Source organism: Acyrthosiphon pisum, chromosome A1 (genome assembly GCF_005508785.2).
Source record: "Acyrthosiphon pisum isolate AL4f chromosome A1, pea_aphid_22Mar2018_4r6ur, whole genome shotgun sequence".
Classification (NCBI taxonomy): domain Eukaryota; kingdom Metazoa; phylum Arthropoda; class Insecta; order Hemiptera; family Aphididae; genus Acyrthosiphon; species Acyrthosiphon pisum.
The window spans coordinates 17,113,449-17,121,687 of record NC_042494.1 but is presented as its reverse complement, the minus strand read 5'-3'; positions in this window follow the sequence as shown (position 1 = coordinate 17,121,687).

Genomic DNA, 8,239 nt, shown 5'->3' with positions numbered 1-8,239 from the left:
ATAGGCCATTTGTGCTTATCATACGGTAACGAACATGAAAATATTTTGAGGTTATAGAGATCTTAACACAAATAGATATACATATATATAATTATTGTATAGAATTTATGATACGACCTCTGCCTGAATGAGAGGCAATGATAAAAAACAGTCTTTCTCTCTTCCCCATTCCAGCACACCCATTCCCTCTATTTTATTAATGTATCCATGGCCTATCAGCTCTTTAATATTTATAGTGGGCGAACCTTGCGTTACCTAGGTATTATAAATTATTGCATTAACCACTAAAAGCTGCAGCCGTTACATATCACAATTTGAGCGAGAATAAAAACAGCGACTGAGCATTTGGTCAGCATGTTTGGATTTTCGAATTATATTTTTATTCCATATAAAAACAGGTAGGTAAATGTATAAACCTACTTTTAAAATAATATTATGCCAATTATAATCGGTTGCACCTAGCTAGTCAAGTCATCAACTGAACCCCAACCGTCGATTTATTTATGCACAACACAATAATATTGTAGGTATATATTGTTTGGGTATATATACAATATAGGTTACTAGTTATGTAATCAAATTAAAGGCACACTAAGGGCCTGCAGTATTACCATCTCGGCCGAATTATATTACCGAATTCGGCCGGTAATAAAATCTGTTATCAACCGGTTAAGCGTAATCGAAGCATACCGATGATTGTAATATACTGCCCCTTATAATGATCACCCACATAATTTACAATTACAGATTTATAACAATACATCACTACCTGAAATGGTTGTATTAATTTTCCCAGTGGTTTAGATTCTCCGTTGTTTCTTATTCGTTTATAAGCGAATGGAGCGCGAGATGCTCAGTCATCTGAATTATTGTTTGATAATTATTGGAAAATCAAATGAATATTTTTTTTCAAAAGAAGTTTTGAAACTCGAGCTGATATAGCGGTGAAGCTTTAACATTATCCCTCGTATTGATTGCCTAGTGCTCTCTTGGCAGGTCATCCCCTGCCCATACACTTTCTTTTCAATTTAAAAATATCTTTTAATCAGTATCTAAGGGCGTGTACATTTAATTTTTCTTCTTCTGCTCGTAGTATAATCCGATTACAAAATCTCACCGCCGTACAAAACACAAAGTTAGGTTACACATATCCGATAGCAATTAAATTAGAACAACGTACAACACGCACCTAAATAAAACCAAAAAAATAACTTTAGTATCGTACTGCCGAAATTGTGTGGAAATTAATGTTCTAGCAGGAGCGAGATAAATTAATATTATTGTAACTCTGACAAAATCGACACATGAGCAAATGAAATGCTTATAGTGTGGTGTTTATTTTTTTGTACTCGGTAATGCTTATAATTTGGCTTGATTAGTGATTCAACAGCTTTGGATGCTGTGGTTTTCTAATGTGTCTAAATTGTCGGTCACACTGTTACAGAGTTGATATAATTACCTTTTTAGTTATTTAGGCCTAGACATATTTTGCTAATCTATTATGGACTATCCACATACTCTATAATACAAAAGGCCGTTGTTTAGTTTTCGAAATTTATTTAATTACCTATCGAAATAAAATATTTAAAAACGGCGAAAATATCATAATGAGAAACCGGAAAAACGTAGTCACGACATTGGTGTAGCTAAAATGCCTATCTATTACGCCGTGTGATCATAATTTTATTGTTGGGAAATAATGTGTATAATGAAAAAGAAATTACGATTATTACGAAGTATCAAGGAAAACGGACCCAAAGATATTATAATTGAAGACAGGCAAAATGTATCGAAAGCGTTCATCTATACTGATAAGTTGTTACAAAATATTAAGAGTTTTTTTTTGTTTACTAGAAAACAATATTATAATATATTATACATTTATACCACTTTTATAATGTTATGTGCGTGATCATAAAAATTATACAATTTATATAAAAATACAACTTAATAATAATCTATCCATGTTTCCCCAATTTTAGGACCACCGACAAGTAATACTTCAAAGTAATACATGTTCTCCTGCATCATTCCTACCGGCAATTGTTTAGGAAGTTAAACGGATTCCTAAATTTGTTAAATTAATAACATAAAATAAATATATAGCTTTATTGAACGACTGACATAATATTTGTTCCATGGTCAGTGTTGTAACTTTGTAAGTCTAATTAATTTGGGTAAAAAATATATGTATTTCTTGGATTTTGTGATCGCAGTACTAATATGGTTCAATTATTACGTTACCAATATTATTACGACATAATACTGTGTTCTGTAGAATTTGTGGTAATTTAATTATAATTTAATATTGTAGTATATTATTTTGCTACCGAAATGAAACATAAATCTTAATTTAAATTTTACTTTCTAGGTAACGTATTACTGTATTTAATTTTCATGTTTTTAAAAATTATTCACATCTTGACATTATTCAAGCATTAGTTTAAAATATAAAACATTCATTTTATGTCCTTATAATATTAATATAATGTGATTAAGTGGATTAACTTGATATGTATTTCTATATCATTTTCGTTGATAAAATTTAAATATTTAACACGTTGAAACTCAAAAATGTATTGGGGTACAGTGTACACTATACACGTATTGAAAATGAATTTGGAGTCATGTTCGATTCAAGGTGGCAAATGCCCTCACTTTGGTCTACACAGCTATATATACGCGTCGAAGGAACTAAAGCATCATACCAGCTCTGAATCAATTTGCACTCATGGCAAACTGATGACAATTCGTACATAAACATTAAACATGTATATACACATTCATTCCTCATTAGTATTTTATCCTCATCACATAGACAATACATAATATGTCACCTATATACGTGACAAAAAAATTAAACACATAACTTTGGATTGCCATAGACTATGGAAAAGCTCACGATAGCGTCCTATAATCGCACGTCTACGTAAATCAATACTTAATAAATTTAATCACTTGCGCGAGGGTGACATTTATATTTCCTCAAATGTAAAAACTGATACAGGATCATAAATGTTGCAGTTCATAAATTTATTATCCGCAAACATAATCAAAATGTACAGTCCAATCCCAGTAATAATCATAAATAGAAATCATAGTTTACTAGTAATAAAAATAAATAAATAATTTTGAACTATTTACGACCAAAACGTATTTAAGTTTTGGATTTTATAACCATCATTGTAACGGGACGTATTCGTATCCGTTACAATTTAAAATAGTTCAAATGATGCGTTAGCAGTTAATACTTTATCGACGATGGCACTTGAGAGCTATATAGTTAGCATAATCTAGAAGAAGTTGCGAGGAATATATTATGTCCATCGATATAACGCATAAATAAAAGAAAAGTAAATAATTAATATAATAGGTACCTATTAATCAATTGTAATAATTGTTTTGTTATTCAATACCTAATAAATATTATGATTTTTTTAAAATATTTTTATAGCATAATTTGAATATTTTAATTGGAATGAAACAAGTCCATTGTCACCCATTTATATTATTATCTGTATTTTATGTTGAAATAACTTTATGAAGCACTTCTATGTAGATATAGTGTTTAAAATGCAAAGTGTACTAGTATTGTTTGTGTTTTATTAAAGTTAATATAATACACAGCTGTACTTAAAATCTCTAAAAACAGGAACAAAAATCACAATAGTTAAAAATATAATTAAACGTGGATTGGAACATTTCAGTTGGCAATTTATTAAGATGAAGACATACAATATTAAAAAAATGTTCTTAAATTTTTTATGTAAACATCGTGTATGTAACTAGTTTAAACATATATCACCCTAATCGTCTTGGTTTTGTTAGGTGACGAAAAATGTTTATAGATACAAACATAATATTATTACTGCATGCGAAATTGTTTTAGAACATTTTGGCACTTGGTCCAACTAAAGTACGACATCACAGTGGCCTAACTGTCTATATACTATTCCAATGGTTAAAACTTAAATTAAACGATGTATATTGAAAACATAATAATATATAATAGTTATCTATAATATGTAGCGTAATACAGCGTTTGCTCAAAATACTACAGCTACAATTGCATTGTATACATGTCATATAATATATTATACTACATCGTTTTAGCCTTTAAGGTTATTAACTTAACTCATTAAATATAATTGACAGTTTTCAAATTTAAAAATGACATAAAACCATCCTGTAAAAACGTCCAGCTTGAACCAATATTTGTTGATCAATATTGCACTTTGTGTCCATAAATATCCATTAACTGAAACAACTTGTATATATTCTAGAGGGTAACACCCAAGTAGTCCAAAAATAACACTATAAATTCATAACTGTATGGAAATATAAAAAACCGAAAAAAAAAAAAACAAAAAGAAAAAAACTTAAGTGGTGTTATTTATCAAACAGCTAAAGTACCGTCTAACTACGAGACATATTTATAAATACCTAATCAATAAGTAACAAACATGTCGACCTCACTCTCGTTGGAAAACTATAATAATTTACAAGACTTAAAATGTAATAGGTATACTTGTACAACTGAGAAAAGATATTAATTAAAGGCTAGGTTTTAACTCGAGAATATTAAAACAGTTTTAATTAAAAGAAGAAAAATATACGATAAGAATTCATCATGAAGTGAAATAAATATTAATGCATAAACAACAATTTTTTTTACGTTTACATTTGTAGAAAATTGGATTGTAACGTAATGTTTGAACTTTATTTTAATCAAAGTTTTTTTTTTTTTTTTTTAATAAGCTTCTTGCATGCAAATTTGCTTATTAACAATTTTTTTATTACGGAGATAAAACGTTGTTAATATCTACCGCGTAGAATATAAAACATGGGTATTTTAATCAAAAAAATTATTTTTCTTTAACAATAATTAAAATTTTTAACGCTTTAATTTCTTTACATAAATTTCAGCGGTGAAGAAGATCTGAATTTTTATCATACTTGGCTTATCTAACTTCTATACCTACGCATAAATCCTTCAACATTCCAATGGTTAGGTTAAAAAAATTAAGTACTTACATTACGTTGACATAGCAATAATTAAAATCAACCATGAAGATTAGCTGTATCTATCTAAAAAAAACCACTATAAAGAACAAAAGCATATTATCTAGTGGAGACGAAGTACAAAAATAATTGATTTCATCTCTAAATGTATAGTATTTTACTTAATACATTTTGCTATGTAAAAATTATAGTCACTCATAAATTGCAAATACTATTATTTTCATGATTTATGTAATAAATATCATTGTAAGACAGTACATTTATCTCGTATGCACAAATAGCCAATATTGTTTATTTTTTTTGGGAGGAGCAATGTGTATCATACATAATATTGACAAAAAAAACTTGGTTTGTTTTATTGATTTAAGAATAATATGTACGACGACATTTCCGCGTAAATAATAAATTACTATACTGGTTTTATTTTCTAAATTGCAGGCTAAAATCAATTAACATATTATCTCACCTTAAATCTAAACGAAAATCATCTAATTCCAATGGAATTATTCCATACTCCACCTGCTTCGCCCTCTTATCCGATCTAAATTATACACCACCTGCAAACCCACAATTTATATAGCCATAATAAGACCCATCTGCGCATATAGAATCCAAGTAAGGGGTTCAGCAAAATCCTTAAATCATAGAACGCTCCAGGCGTTTTGGTCAATTTGTCTTCGTCAAATGGTCTCCGCTCCATGGTAGGTATATAACAATATAAACAAATAATTATCTTCTGGAACACTTCTAAATTAAACACTAAATAAGTTAGCAATAAGTCACAACACCTCACTTTATCACAAAACTCAAAATCAAACTTATTGCCTCTTCATCATCCCCAAAAATCTTAATTAACATTATAGATATGTTAAACTAGCTACCTACTACCTATCTACCTACTCAGAACTACTGAGTATCTTTTCATCAGTAATTTCTTTTATTGAAAATATCACCAAAGTAAATTTTTGTGCATTTTAATTACGCTTTTAAATAATATATATAATAACTATAAAATAGACTAAGTTCTAAATCTACGCGGGGACTATTCCTTAGTTATTGAAGCCAAACATTTTTAAATAAATAAAAAAAGTTACAGAAAAAGTGTCCCCAGAGTCCAGACACAAAAATAAACGTCACACATCATTGTAAAATCAATACATTCATATGTTGGCTTCGCTCGGAATCTAAAATATGTATCTCATTTTTTTTTCATTATTCGTTTGTGAAATAATTCAGAACCGTTCGTATAGGTACATTATATATATAATAATTTGTATAAATTATTGTTAAAAAGTAGATTATATTAATTTATAACGACATAGTTTCACAATTTTTATTTCTAACCTGCAAACATCATTTGTATGAATGCAGTATAGGAGAGGCATGCCTCGTTTTTACTTCCTTTCTATATATTATATTATATTTTTTTTGTCAGTTATTTCTGGTAATTTTAATCCCAGCTTTATGCATTCAAGAGGATTACCAGGTATAGTTTCCGCTTATAACTCTCTAACAATCGGGTTGTGGAAGTATTGTTATTGATAGTTTGGGTCAAACACATTAATATAATTACTAGGTAGGTATATTGAAATGTTATTATATTACAGTAGTCTCCCGAAACATAATTTACATTGGAGATTATAATTTATTTGTGCAAACTGGATAGGTAATAGCGTTATGTTGAATGTGTAAAAAGGAGCTTTGGTATAAATTTGACATAATGTGACAATTCTGTGTCTCTTTGAAGTTAGAGGGTTTTACTAGTGTATTCAGAAATCGCAGAATGGTTCAAGTCTAGAGTTTGTGCGCTTTAATAGTTTGTTGTTTACGTAAACTATATAGCAAGTGCTGGTGGACGTTCTATAAATTAGTAGATGGCTGGATGGACGTTACGGTTTGGTGATTTTTCGTTTTGTTTCAAATAGCTTTAATTTCTTTAAAAGTGTACTTACCTATTCAATATGCGTGTAGTTATGTCCTAAAAAAAAATATAATTTACTATAAAAACACTAAAATACTAATTACGCACTTATTGTTTGTTCTTAGATTTGCATGTGTTTAGTTTTTTCATTGAAAATCATAATAAACTTATTTTCAATATTGTTTAAAATGTTACTATGATCTACAGCACATTACATCTGTAATCAATCCTACTAATATTATAAACGCGAAAGATGGTAAGTATGTTTGCTACTCTTTCACGTAAAAACTATTGAATGGATTTTAATGAAACTTTACAATAATGTAGCTCATACATCAGAATAACACATGGGCTACAAATCACCCCCCCCCATAGGTCCAACCAGGGTATGTGCTCAAACGGGGTTTTAGAGATTTACGGTGGAAATTTTTGTTTATAAATGGTTGCCATAGGTTTTAAAGCTATTATAATAATAATTATTGGTTGCCGTTAAATCAGTGTATTCATTCAATTCGTGGATGAGGAGGAAATATTGGTCGACAGACTTGGCATTCACAATTAGCCCAGCCGTTTAGGAGGAGTTCAGTGACATACTTGGTATAACTTTGATACTTTAGAGTTAAATTATAAAGTTGCGTACAAACAGCATGGGGTCCGCGATCTACCGCAGGTATATTGCCTACCTGATAATATACTGCTGCGAGTCAGAACTTTTATCCCAGGCCACATAAGAGAAAAGATAAAGATAAGATACATTTTGAACACCATACACCAAATATTAAATAACGAATTGAACAAAGTTTGAGTCATATAGAGTTTGTACATTTAACGGGAAACGGAGTGCACGGGATCAGCTAGTTTACAATAAAATATACTGACATCGAACTTTCAAAGAATAGTGGGTACATTTTATATCGTCGGTCATGAATTCGTGACAAGGATAATATAACGTTAAAATATCAGTTCGATGTCTTTGTTTTTAATTTATCGTGTATCCAATATATATTATACTATGCATATTATGACTTTTGAACATTGCAGTATTTGTCATAAAAAAATGCTCTTAAAATTATTTAAATTTAAAAAAAAACCTTAAATGGTTATGCAAAAATGGACAGTAAAAATGTCTAATATTTTATTCATGAGATTGTCGATTTATAGCAAAAAAAAAACATTTAAACGCAACAAAGTTTGGGCACTAACTAGTGACTATATACCGATACGCCTGCTCCACCCGTGGTGCGAGTCGTAGGTCAAGTGTAACTCTCACCCACAGTGAGTGTTCACTATATTCTA